Genomic DNA, 15,262 nt, shown 5'->3' on the forward strand with positions numbered 1-15,262 from the left:
TTCGGCGAGGCTGCGGAGTGCTCACTTACGCCTATTATTTGAGGCGAAGGTCTCGAAGACTGTCAATACTGTATTGTTGTTCTCCACGGGATGGTGCTCTGCGGTATTGTTGGTGAGGATATCCTCACTGCTCTTGCCCACCTGCCGGAGTACCCAACATGCTCTAAGGCTGTGTGTTGGTATGGTATCCGCTATACTGTGAATTTTGCATGGCCCGTTGAGTCATCCCTCCAGTACGGTTCCACGCCCTATAGTGGGCTTTTGTTTCTTTGTAATTGGATCGGGTGATTTATGAGAGTACACCCTTTTAATTCGGACGGGGGTTTTAGTGAGAGCCGGAGGATCCCAGAATTTTGTTTGGGTTTTCCAGGCGCTTTCCATCGCACAGTACTTCTGTACTATGGCCGCCAAGTCAGCGAAGTGTGCTATGTCACGGCGACTTATGGCGTTGAGGATTCCCTTGTCCGTGCAATTTTTGCAAAAGAATGAAATTGCGTCCTCCTCGCGACAGTCCTTGACCTTGTTCATTACAAGGAGGAATCTGGCCCAATAGTGGTGTACTATCTCCTGGGGCTCTTGTCTAATGTGGGAAAGATCACTTATATCTAGGTGGGTGGATTTAAGTCTGAACCCTGACCCGATCTGAGACCCAGGGGCGGAGGAGTTTCCGATCTTGGAAGTTCGGGCTCCGGGATGTTGCCCGATAGGTCTGGCCCGCTGCCTGATTCTAGGTTCAGGGTTTGGGCGATGTCCTCCCGTAGACGGGTATCCGGCTCGGAGAGCTTGGGAATCCGGACATAGTTTGTCCTCAAGATAGAGGAAGAATCGCCGCATTGCTCCTCCACCACCGCTATCTGATGGGTGACTGGCGGAGAGTTAATCTCCCTTTGGTCGGGTTTAAGCCCAATCCGATCATAGTCCGTAGCGACTCCCAAAGCGGTGATGCGATCCAAGAGCTCATTCAAAGAGGAGAGCTCCATTGGATCCATCTGCTCGGTGAATTCCGAGCCGATGTGGAGGCTGTTTTCGATGACCCGAGAAGTCATCGTCGGCGCAGCGACCGAACGGGCGGTCATGACGAAGCCGCCTAGTCGAAGAGTTTGGCCTACAGCCAGGGCTCCCCCAGAGGTGATGTTGTCCTTGACAACGAGACGAGCGATCCCTCCTTATGATGACGGCACAGTGGAACTCTCAATGAAAGCACCAATATCGGTGTCAAAACCGGCGGATCTCGGGTAGGGGGTCCCGAACTGTGCGTCTAAGGCGGATGGTAACAGGAGGCAGGGGACACGATGTTTACCCAGGTTCGGGCCCTCTCGATGGAGGTAATACCCTACTTCCTGCTTGATTGATCTTGATGATATGAGTATTACAAGAGTTGATCTACCACGAGATCGTAGAGGCTAAACCCTAGAAGCTAGCCTATGGTATGATCGTTGTTGTCCTACGGACTAAACCCTCTGGTTTATATAGACACCGGAGGGGCTAGGGTTACACAGAGTCGGTTACAAGGGAGGAGATCTACATATCCGTATTGCCAAGCTTGCCTTCCACGCCAAGGAGAGTCCCATCCGGACACGGGATGAAGTCTTCAATCTTGTGTCTTCATAGTCCAACAGTCCGGATAAAGTATATAGTCCGGCCGTCCGAGGACCCCCTAATCCAGGACTCCCTCAATCATTAACCCAAAAATTTAATTTAGAGTGATGAGATCTAATCAATAATTCAAGTGCCAGATACTCAAGATGTCCATAACCGGGGATACGGCTAACCATGATTAGTTTCTACACTCTGCAGAGGTTTGCGCACTTTCCCCCACAAGACTCGATCTCCTCCATTAGATTTTCTCGCACTACATGGTGTTTGAGAAATGGATGACCGAGACACAATCTTTCAGAAGCATTAACTATTTACTCTGGGTGGACAGTTACACCTACTTTCCCTCTACATCTGCTAGCCCACCACTGAAGGTCACACAACATAATCAACTATGCCAGAGCCCATAATGGCTTGTGGCTGCACACGGAAGTTTCTAGCATGAATAATCTTATGATCCCTTTGAGCCTGGGTGGCGGACCGTAGGATGATCACACGGGTACTCCGGGATATCCTAGGACAACACTGGATTCTCCAGGTGCCCACAAGAAATCCACCTAGATGTGTATTAAAGTTGCCACCTTAAGTTGAACCATTAATTAAAATCTCACATCTGTCATGGATACACTCAAACCCAATCCACGTCTACGATCATAGCATAGCAATATAAGCATAACGTAGAAGTAACTCCCAAGGGTTTGATAATAAAATAGGTAATAGGTTCTACCTCTTCATCTACTTCCCAATACCCACAAGTTAAACACATCCTAATCATGCAATGTTTGAGGGTTATAACTAATGCATAAAAACTGGGTATGAAAAGAGTATGATCAATGTGTTACTTGCCTTGCTGACGATCCACAAAACCTAGTGACTCGTAGTAACACGCTTCACACTCCGGGAATTCTATCGCAAACAAACAATAGCATACATAAGAAATCAAGCAAAGATGCACGGGTAAAACCCCAAATAAGAAGATCTAACCAGAAAGTTAGCCTGAAGAACTCCGGTTTGCAAAAAGATCAAATCAAACGGAGCAACGAAACTCAAACTGCGAAAGAAACAAGATTCGTTTACTTCTGGACTAAAGTCAAATTTTACAGTACCAAAATCTTTTTCAAGTTGGTTAAACAGAAAGAGGGCTTCGAGACGAAGATCTGGGCGCTTGAATTGCCTGATTCCGATAAACGGGCGAAAAGATAAACTAAAACGAAAACCGGGTCAGAAATCGCGATCGAAAATAATCGGGAAAAACCCTGGAAAAAGAAAAACTAACGAACAGGCTAACGAACGAACGTTCTCTATCTGTGACTAACGGGTGAACGGCGTTCGTTAAAACGAGCGTACGTACGAATGTCCGTAGTTTAACCGAACCGAAAAAACGAAACAAAAACCGATCAAAAAAAGGGCTAGGGTTTCTAAAAAAACCGACCGGATGAAAGTCAACGGCGGCCGCTGGATGGAGATCGGCGACGGCGGGCGGCGGCTCGGGCGGGGGCGGGTGGCGGCGGCGGCTGCGAGGCGCGGCGGCCTAGGGTTTGGCGGGGCGCGCGGGCGGGCTGGGGCTGGCGGCGGCTCGAGGCCTCGCCTCTTAAAGGGCCGGCCGGGTCGGTGTCCCAGGCGGACACGGCCCGGCAAGGCGGTAACTTTTTTAAAAAAATATTCTGACGCGCAGAAAAAGAAAGAAAAGGAATACTAAACTGACTCCAAAAATCCGGAAATGAATTTTCCCCGTCCTCCAAAAATATGCCGGACAGGGTGAACATTTATTTGGGCCTATAATGCAATTTTGAAAAACACATATTTTTCCTAATTCGAATAAAATTACAATAAAATCCAAATAAAATTTATTATTCAATTTTAATATTTTCCTCCAATATTTCATTTATTTTGGAGAAGTCATATTATCTCCTCTCATATATTTTGATATGAAATAATTTCGGAGAGAAAATTAAAACCAAAATGATCCTTGTTTCAATATTTGATAAACTTCAAATTTCAAAATCATGAAATCCCCAACTCTCTCCGAGGGTCCTTGAGTTGCTTAGAATTTCAAGGATCGAAAAACGAAAATGCAATAAAATATGATATGCATGAATGACCTAAGTATAACATTCCAAATTGAGAATTTGGAATGTTACAATATGCTTGTAGGAATTGCAATAATATCAAGTTTCCTCTCTATGTGCTTAAAGTTTTGAAGTTATGCTTGTTTTGCCTTCCTATGCTAGTTCATTATTGTTCCCATAAGTTGTTTGCTCACAAAATCCCTATGCATAGGAAGTGGGTTAGACTTAAATGTGCTAGTCATATTCTTCATGATGCACTCTTTGTGTTTCAATTCTTATCTTTTATGCGAGCATCATTGAAATCATCATGCCTAGCTAGGGGCGTTAAACGTTAGCGCTTGTTGGGAGGCAACCCAATTTTATCTTTGTTTCTTGCTTTTTGGTTCTGTTTAGTAATAAATAATCTATCTATCCTCTGTTTAGATGTGGTTTTATGTTTTAATTAGTGTTTGTGCCAAGTAGAACCTTTGGGAAGACTTGGGTGAAGTCTTTCTGATCTTGCTGTAAAAAACAGAAACTTTAGCGCTCACGAGATTAGCTAAAACTTTTTACTGGAGAGTGCTATTTAGTTTATTCTTTTTGCAGATGATTACTAGACAAATTACTCAGGTCCACCAATTTATTTCAGAATTTTTGGAGTTACAGAAGTATACGTTTGATACAGATTACTACAGACTGTTCTGTTTTTGACAGATTCTGTTTTCTATGTGTTGTTTGCTTATTTTGATGAATCTATGAGTAGTATCGGAGGGTATGAACCCTAGATAAGTTGGAATACAGTAGATACTACACAAATATGAATTTAGAATGAGTTCACAACAGTACCTAAGTGGTGGTTTTATTTTCTTATACTAACGGAGTTTACGAGTTTTCTGTTGAGTTTTGTGTTGTGAAGTTTTCATGTTTTGGGTAAAGATTCGATGGACTATGGAATAAGGAGTGGCAAGAGCCTAAGCTTGGGGATGCCCAAGGCACCCCAAGGTAATATTTAAGGACAACCAAGAGCCTAAGCTTGGGGATTCCCCGGAAGGCATCCCCTCTTTCGTCTTCGTTCATCGGTAATTTTACTTGGAGCTATATTTTTATTCACCACATGATATGTGTTTTGCTTGGAGCGTCAATTTATTTTGTTAGGATTTTCTTGCTGTTATTTAGAACAATGTTTTGCATCTTTTATTTCAATAAAAGTGGCATTGATAGCCTTTACTATGCTTATTTTACAAGTCTACATGTTGCTGTTTGATAACAGAAAGTTTACCGCTGTTGCAAAAATTCCCTAGAAAAGTCAGTATGTGATAAAATGTTGAAACCTTTTGCATAATAAGCTTTGATAAATTTACTGTGGGAATTTTCTTTCATATTTTTTGGAGCTAGGGAAGTATGGATCTTGCTACATTCTTTACAGACTGTCCTGTTTAGGCAGATTGCTGTTATGTTTGCATATGTTTGCTTGTTTAATGATTCTATTTGAGGATAGGACTATTAAATATGCAGAGGCATTTAGTATGCAATGTTTTTAGTGATTTGCTACAGTAGAGTATGGTAAGGTTTTTGCATTGGTTTATACTAACTTATCTCACGAGTCTTTGTTGGGTTTTGTGTGGATGAAGCTTTTGAGATTTAGGGAGACAGTGATATGAGAGGAATTAAGGAGACACAAAAGCTCAAGCTTGGGGATGCCCAAGGCATCCCAAGATAATATTTCAAGAAGTCTCAAGCGTCTAAGCTTGGGGATGCCCCGGTTGGCATCCCACCTTTCTTCTTCGAGAAGTATCGGTTAGTATCGGTTGATCCTAAGTTTTTGCTTCTTCACGTGATGTTTGCTATTCTTAGAATGTCATTTTATTTTGTTTTGCTTGCTGTTTGAATAAAATATCAAGATCTCAAATTCTTAAATGAGAGAGAGTCTTCACATAGCTAAAAAATTATTTAACTACTCATTGATCTTCACTTATATCTTTTTGGAGTAGTTTGTCATTTACTCGTGTGCTTCACTTATATCCTATGAGTAAATGGTTGAATGAATTGAATATCATAAATCTGAAATTATATATGTTTCATATGCTTATCCCATGGGGATTAATGACTTTACATATAAGAAGTAGAGGTGGTAAATTTATTGAAGGTTAGCAAACATTGTATTGGTCACTTCAACAATTCATGAAAGAATATTGAAGGAAGAGAGATTTCACATATAAATATACTATCTTGGACATCTTTTGTAATTGTGTGCACTCATTAAAATATGACATGGTAAAAGGTTGATGTTGGACAAGGAAGACAACGTAATGGGTTATGTTTTCTTATATCCGAAATAAAGTATATTGTCAAGGATCGCCCAACACGTTGAGCTTGCCTTTCCCCCTCATGCTAGCCAAATTCTTTGCACCAAGTAGAGATACTACTTGTGCTTCCAAACATCCCTTAATCCAGTATTGCCATGAGAGTCCACCATACCTACCTATGGATTGAGTAAGATCCTTCAAGTAAGTTGTCATCGGTGCATGCAATAAAAATTGCTCTCTAAATATGTATGATCTTTTAGTGTGGAGAAAATAAGCTTTATAAGATCTTGTGATATGGAAGCAATAAAAGCGACGGACTGCATAATAAAGGTCCCTATCACAAGTGGCAATATAAAGTGACATTCCCTCGCATTAAGATTTTGTGCATCCCACTATAAAAGTGCATGGCAACCTCTGCTTCCCTCTGCGAAGGGCCTATCTTTTATTCTTGTGCAAGAGTCATGGTGATCTTCACCTTTCCTTTTTACATTTTATCCTTTGGCAAGCGCATTGTGTTGGAAAGATTCTGATATATATATCCAATTGGATGTAAGGCATCATGAACTATTATTGTTGACATTACCCTTGAGGTAAAAGGTTGGGAGGCAAATCTATAAGCCCCTATCTTTCTCTGTGTCTGATTAAAACTTTGAACCCATAAATATCGTGTGAGTGTTAGCAATTGTGAAAGACTAAATTATAGTTGAGTATGTGGAGTTTGCTAAATCAAAGCTCTGACATAGACTCTTCCTGAAAATAAGATGAATTGTAATTGTTTAATGACTGATAACACGATTTGTTAGTTTTCAAGAAAGTTTATGATCTACACTTTAACATGTGAATAGCTTGTTACTTGATCATGAGAAGCTTTATGAGATGAGATACTGTTATGATATAAGGATGCTAGAAAAGGTGATTGAAACTATCATTAATCAAACTTGTGCACTGCTAGCATTCACACTTCATAAATTATTTCTTTTATCATTGACCTACTCGAGGACGAGCAGGAATTAAGCTTGGGGATGCTGATACGTTTCCAACGTGTCTATAATTTATGAAGTATTCATGCTATTATATTATCTGTTTTGGATGTTTATGGGCTTTATTAAACACTTTTACATTATTTTTGGGACTAACCTATTAACCCAGAGCCCAGTGCCAGTTTCTGTTTTTTCCCTTGTTTCAGTGTTTCACAGAAAGGGAATATCAAACGGAGTCCAAACGGAATGAAACCTTCGGGAGTGTGGTTTTTGGAACGAACGTGATCCAGGAGACTTGGAGTTGAAGTCAAGGAAGCTTTGAGGTGGCCACGAGGCAGGGAGGCGCGCCTGCCCCCCTTGGGCGCGCCCCCACCCTCATGGGCCCCTCGTGGCTCCCCTGACCGACTTCTTTCGCCCATATAGATCGGGAGTTCCGCCGCCGCAAGCCTCTATAGCCACCAAAAACCAATCGGGACCCTATTCCGGCACCCTGCCGGAGGGGGAATCCCTCACCAGTGGCCATCTTCATCATCCCGGCGCTCTCCATGATGAGGAGGGAGTAGTTCACCCTCGAGGCTGAGGGTATGTACCAGTAGCTATGTGTTTGATCTCTCTCTCTCTCTCTCGTGTTCTTGAGGTGGTACGATCTTGATGTATCGCGAGCTTTGCTATTATAGTTCGATCTTATGATGTTTCGCCCCCTCTACTCTCTTGTAATGGATTGAGTTTTCCCTTTGAAGTTATCTTATCGGATTGAGTCTTTAAGGATTTGAGAACACTTGATGTATGTCTTGCATGTGCTTATCTGTGGTGACATTGGGATATCACGTGATCCACTTGATGTATGTTTTGGTGATCAACTTGCGGGTTCCGCTCGTGAACTTATGCATAGGGGTTGGCACACGTTTTTGTTGGGGAACGTAGTAATTTCAAAAAAATCCTACGCACACGTAAGATCATGGTGATGCATAGCAACGAGAGGGGAGAGTGTTGTCCACGTACCCTCGTAGACCGACAGCGGAAGCGTTATCACAACGCGGTTGATGTAGTCGTACGTCTTCACGATCCCACCGATCAAGTACCGAACGTACGGCACCTCCGAGTTCTACACACGTTCAGCTCGATGACGTCCCTCGAACTCTGATCCAGCCGAGTGTTGAGGGAGAGTTTCGTCAGCACGACGGCGTGGTGACGATGATGATGTTCCACCGACGCAGGGCTTCGCCTAAGCTCCACAACGATATTATCGAGGTGTAATATGGTGGAGGGGGGCACCGCACACGGCTAAGAGATCTCAAGGATCAATTGTTGTGTCTCTGGGATGCCCCCCTGCCCCCGTATATAAAGGAGCAAGGGGAAGGCAGCCGGCCAAGAGGAGAGGCGCGCCATGGGGGGGAGTCCTACTCCCACCGCGAGTAGGACTCCTCCTTTCCTTGTGGGAGTAGGAGAAGGGAAGGGGGAAGGAGAAAGAAGGAAGGGTGCACCCCCCTTCCCTAGTCCAATTCGGACCAGACCAAGGGGAGGGGTGCAGCCACCCTTGAGGCCCTTTTTCTTCTTTCCCGTATGGCCCAATAAGGCCCAATACGTATTCCCGTAACTCTCTGGTACTCCGAAAAATACCCGAATCACTCGGAACCTTTCCGAAGTCCGAATATAGTCGTCCAATATATCGATCTTTACATCTCGACCATTTCGAGACTCCTCGTCATATCCCCGATCTCATCCGGGACTCCGAACTCCTTCGGTACATCAAAACTCAATAAAACTGTCATCATAACGTTAAGCGTGCGGACCCTACGGGTTCGAGAACTATGTAGACATGACCGAGACACGTCTCCGGTCAATAACCAATAGCGGGACCTGGATGCCCATATTGGCTCCCACATATTCTACGAAGATCTTTGTCGGTCAGACTGCATAACAACATACGTTGTTCCCTTTGTCACCGGTATGTTACTTGCCCGAGATTTGATCGTCGGTATCTCGATACCTAGTTCAATCTCGTTACCGGCAAGTCTCTTTACTCGTTCCGTAACACATCATCCCGCAACTAACTCATTAGTCACAATGCTTGCAAGGCTTATAGTGATGTGCATTACCGAGTGGGCCCAGAGATACCTCTCCGACAATTGGAGTGACAAATCCTAATCTCGAAATACGCCAACCCAACAAGTACCTTTGGAGACACCTGTAGAGCACCTTTATAATCACCCATTTACGTTGTGACGTTTGGTAGCACACAAAGTTTTCCTCCGGTAAACGGGAGTTGCATAATCTCATAGTCATAGGAACATGTATAAGTCATGAAGAAAGCAATAGCAACATACTAAACGATCGAGTGCTAAGCTAACGGAATGGGTCAAGTCAATCACGTCATTCTCCTAATGAGGTGATCCCGTTAATCAAATGACTACTCGATGACGTCCCTCGAACTCTGATCCAGCCGAGTGTTGAGGGAGAGTTTCGTCAGCACGACGGCGCGGTGACGATGATGATGTTCCACCGACGCAGGGCTTCGCCTAAGCTCCACAACGATATTATCGAGGTGTAATATGGTGGAGGGGGGCACCGCACACGGCTAAGAGATCTCAAGGATCAATTGTTGTGTCTCTGGGATGCCCCCCTGCCCCCGTATATAAAGGAGCAAGGGGAAGGCAGCCGGCCAAGAGGAGAGGCGCGCCATGGGGGGGAGTCCTACTCCCACCGCGAGTAGGACTCCTCCTTTCCTTGTGGGAGTAGGAGAAGGGAAGGGGGAAGGAGAAAGAAGGAAGGGTGCACCCCCCTTCCCTAGTCCAATTCGGACCAGACCAAGGGGAGGGGTGCAGCCACCCTTGAGGCCCTTTTTCTTCTTTCCCGTATGGCCCAATAAGGCCCAATACGTATTCCCGTAACTCTCTGGTACTCCGAAAAATACCCGAATCACTCGGAACCTTTCCGAAGTCCGAATATAGTCGTCCAATATATCGATCTTTACATCTCGACCATTTCGAGACTCCTCGTCATATCCCCGATCTCATCCGGGACTCCGAACTCCTTCGGTACATCAAAACTCAATAAAACTGTCATCATAACGTTAAGCGTGCGGACCCTACGGGTTCGAGAACTATGTAGACATGACCGAGACACGTCTCCGGTCAATAACCAATAGCGGGACCTGGATGCCCATATTGGCTCCCACATATTCTACGAAGATCTTTGTCGGTCAGACTGCATAACAACATACGTTGTTCCCTTTGTCACCGGTATGTTACTTGCCCGAGATTTGATCGTCGGTATCTCGATACCTAGTTCAATCTCGTTACCGGCAAGTCTCTTTACTCGTTCCGTAACACATCATCCTGCAACTAACTCATTAGTCACAATGCTTGCAAGGCTTATAGTGATGTGCATTACCGAGTGGGCCCAGAGATACCTCTCCGACAATTGGAGTGACAAATCCTAATCTCGAAATACGCCAACCCAACAAGTACCTTTGGAGACACCTGTAGAGCACCTTTATAATCACCCATTTACGTTGTGACGTTTGGTAGCACACAAAGTTTTCCTCCGGTAAACGGGAGTTGCATAATCTCATAGTCATAGGAACATGTATAAGTCATGAAGAAAGCAATAGCAACATACTAAACGATCGAGTGCTAAGCTAACGGAATGGGTCAAGTCAATCACGTCATTCTCCTAATGAGGTGATCCCGTTAATCAAATGACAACTCATGTCTATGGCTAGGAAACATAACCATCTTTGATTAACGAGCTAGTCAAGTAGAGGCATACTAGTGACACTCTGTTTGTCTATATATTCACACATGTATTATGTTTCCGGTTAATACAATTCTAGCATGAATAATAAAAATTTATCATGATATAAGGAAATATATAATACTTTATTATTGCCTCTAGGGCATATTTCCTTCAGTCTCCCACTTGCACTAGAGTCAATAATCTAGTTCACATCGCTATGTGATTTAACATCAATAATTCACATCACCATGTGATTAACACCCATAGTTCACATCTCTATGCGACAAACACTCAAAGGGTTTACTAGAGTCAATAATCTAGTTCACATCGCTATGTGATTAACACCCAAAGAGTACTAAGGTGTGATCATGTTTTGATTGTGTGATAATTTTAGTCAATGGGTCTGTCACATTCAGATCCGTAAGTATTTTGCAAATTTCTATGTCTACAATGCTCTGCACGGAGCTACTCTAGCTAATTGCTCCCACTTTCAATATGTATCTAGACCGAGACTTAGAGTCATCTAGATTTAGTGTCAAAACTTGCATTGACATAACCCTTTACGACGAACCTTTTGTCACTTCCATAATCGAGAAACATATCCTTATTCCACTAAGGATAATTTTGACCGCTGTCCAGTGATCTACTCCTAGATCACTATTGTACTCCCTTGCCAAAATCAGTGTAGGGTATACAATAGATCTGGTACACAGTATGGCATACTTTATAGAACCTATGGCCAAGGCATAGGGAATTACTTTCATTCTCTTTCTATCCTTTTGCCGTGGTCGGGCTTTGAGTCTTTACTCAATTTCACACCTTGTAACACAGGCAAGAACTCTTTCTTTGACTGTTCTATTTTGAACTACTTCAAAATCTTGTTAAGGTATGTACTCATTGAAAAACTTCTCAAGCGTCTTTATCTATCTCTATAGATCTTGATGCTCAATATATAAGCAGCTTCACCGAGGTCTTTCTTTGAAAAACTCCTTTCAAACACTCCTTTATGCTTTGCAGAATAATTCTACATTATTTCCGATCAACAATATGTCATTCACATATACTTATCAGAAATGTTGTAGTGCTCCCACTCACTTCCTTATAAATACAGGCTTCACCGCAAGTCTGTATAAAACTATATCATTTGATCAACTTATCAAAGCATATATTCCAACTCCGAAATGCTTGCACCAGTCCATTGATGGATCGCTGGAGCTTGCATATTTTGTTAGCACCTTTAGGATTGACAAAACCTTCTGGTTGCATCATATACAACTCTTCTTTAATAAATCCATTAAGGAATGCAGTTTTGTTTATCCCTTTGCCAGATTTCATAAAATGCGGCAATTGCTAACATGATTTGGATAGACTTAAGCATAGATACGAGTGAGAAACTCTCATCGTAGTCAACACCTTGAAATTTGTCAAAAACCTTTTTCCGACAATTCTAGCTTTGTAGATAGTAACACTACTATCAGCGTCCGTCTTCCTCTTGAAGATCCATTTAATCTCAATGGCTCGCCGATCATTGGGCAAGTCAATCAAAGTCCACACTTTGTTCTCATACATGGATCTCATCTCAGATTTCATGGCCTCAAGCCATTTTGCGGAATCTGGGCTCACCATCGCTTCTTCATAGTTCGTAGGTTCGTCATGGTCTAGTAACATAACTTCCAGAACAGGATTACCGTACCACTCTGGTGCGGATCTTACTCTGGTTGATCTACGAGGTTCAGTAATAACTTGATCTGAAGTTTCATGGTCATCATCATTAACTTCCTCACTAATTGGTGTAGGTGTCTCAGAAACTGGTTTCTGTGATGAACTACTTTCCAATAAGGGAGCAGGTATAGTTACCTCATCAAGTTCTACTTTCCTCCCACTCACTTCTTTCGAGAGAAACTCCTTCTCTAGAAAGGATCCATACTAAGCAACGAATGTCTTGCCTTCGGATCTGTGATAGAAGGTGTACCCAACTGTCTCCTTTGGGTATCCTATGAAGACACATTTCTCCGATTTGGGTTTGAGCTTATCAGGATGAAACTTTTTCACATAAGCATCGCAACCCCAAATTTTAAGAAACGACAACTTTGGTTTCTTGCCAAACCACGGTTCATAAGGCGTCGTCTCATCGGATTTTGATGGTGCCCTATTTAATGTGAATGTAGCTGTCTCTAATGCATAACCCCAAAACGATAGTGGTAAATTGGTAAGAGACATCATAGATTGCACTATATCCAATAAAGTACGTTTATGATGTTCGGACACACCATTATGCTGTGGTGTTCCAGGTGGCGTGAATTTGTGAAACTATTCCACATTGTTTTAATTGAAGACCAAACTCGTAACTCAAATATTTGTCTCCGCGATCAAATCATAGAAACCTTATTTTCTCGTTACGATGATTTTCAACTTCACTCTGAAATTCTTTGAACTTTTCAAATGCTTCAGACTTATGTTTCATCAAGTAGATATACCCATATCTGCTCAAATCATCTGTGACGGTCAGAAAATAATGATACCTGCTACGAGCCTCAATATTCATCGGACCACATACATCTGTATGTATGATTTCCAACAAATCTGTTGCTCTCTCCATAGTTCCGGAGAACGACGTTTTAGTCATCTTGCCCATGAGGCATGGTTCGCAAGCATCAAGTGATTCATAATCAATTGATTCCAAAATCCCATAAGTATGGAGTTTCTTCATGCGCTTTACACCAATATGACCTAAACGGCAGTGCCACAAATAAGTTGCACTATCATTATTAACTTTGCATCTTTTGGCTTTAATATTATGAATATGTGTATCACTACGATCGAGATCCAACAAACCATTTTCGTTGGTGTGTATGACCATAGAAGGTTTTATTCATGTAAACAGAACAACAATTGTTCTCTAACTTAAAATGAATAACCGTATTGCAATAAACATGATCAAATCATATTCCTGCTCAACGCAAACACCAAATAACACTTATTTAGTTTCAACACTAATCCCGAAAGTATAGGGAGTGTGCGATGATGATCATATCAATCTTGGAACTACATCCAACACACATCGTCACCTCTCCTTTTACTAGTCTCTGTTTATTCTGCAACTCGCGTTTCGAGTTACTACTCTTTAGCAACTGAACCAGTATCAAATACCGAGGGGTTGCTATAAACACTAGTAAGTACACATCAATAACATGTATATCCAATATACCTTTGTTCACTTTGCCATCCTTCTTATCCACCAAATACTTGGGGCCGTTCCGCCTCCAGTGACCAGTTCCTTTGCAGTAGAAGCACTTAGTCTCAGGCTTAGGTACAGACTTGGGCTTCTTCACTTGAGTAGCAACTTGCTTGCCGTTCTTCTTGAAGTTCCCCTTCTATCCCTTTGCCCTTTTCTTGAAACTAGTGGTCTTGTTAACCATCAACACTTGATGCTCTTTCTTGATTTCTACCTTCGTCGATTTCAGCATCGCGAAGAGCTCGGGAATTACTTTTATCATCCCTTACATACTATAGTTCATCACGAAGTTCTACTAACTTTGGTGATGGTGACTAGAGAATTCTGTCAATCACTATTTTATCTGGAAGATTAACTCCCACTTGATTCAAGCGATTGTAGTACCCAGACAATCTGAGCACATGCTCACTAGTTGAGCGATTCTCCTCCATCTTTTAGCTATAGAACTTGTTGAAGACTTCATATCTCTCAACTCGGGTATTTGCTTGAAATATTAACTTCAACTCCTGGAACATCTCATATGGTCCATGACATTCAAAATGTCTTTGAAGTCCCGATTCTAAGCCGTTAAGCATGGTGCACTAAACTATCAAGTAGTCATCATATTGAGCTAGCCAAACGTTCATAACGTCTGCATCTGCTCCTGCAATAGGTCTGTCACCTAGCGGTGCATCAAGGACATAATTTTTCTGTGCAGCAATGAGGATAATCCTCAGATCACGGATCCAATCCGCATCTTTCCTACTAACATCTTTCAACATAATTTTTCTCTAGGAACATATCAAAAATAAACAGGAAAGCAACAACGCGAGCTATTGATCTACAACATAATTTGCAAAATACTATCAGGACTAAGTTCATGATAAATTTAAGTTCAATTAATCATATTACTTAAGAACTCCCACTTAGATAGACATCCCTCTAATCCTCTAAGTGATCACGTGATCCATATCAACTAAACCATGTTCGATCATCACGTGAGATGGAGTAGTTTCAATGGTTAACATCACTATGTTGATCATATCTACTATATGATTCACGCTCGACCTTTCGGTCTCCGTGTTCCGAGGCCATATCTGTTATATGCTAGGCTCGTCAAGTTTAACCTGAGTATTCCGCGTGTGCAACTGTTTTGCACCCGTTGTATTTGAACGTAGAGCCTATCACACCCGATCATCACGTGGTGTCTCAGCACGAAGAACTTTTGCAACGGTGCATACTCAGGGAGAACACTTATACTTTGATAATTTAGTGAAGGATCATCTTATAATTCTACCGTCAAACAAAGCAAGATAAGATGCATAAAGGATTAACATCACATGCAATCAATATAAGTGATATGATATGGCCATCATCATC

Source organism: Aegilops tauschii, chromosome 2 (assembly GCF_002575655.3).
Source record: "Aegilops tauschii subsp. strangulata cultivar AL8/78 chromosome 2, Aet v6.0, whole genome shotgun sequence".
Classification (NCBI taxonomy): Eukaryota; Viridiplantae; Streptophyta; class Magnoliopsida; order Poales; family Poaceae; genus Aegilops; species Aegilops tauschii.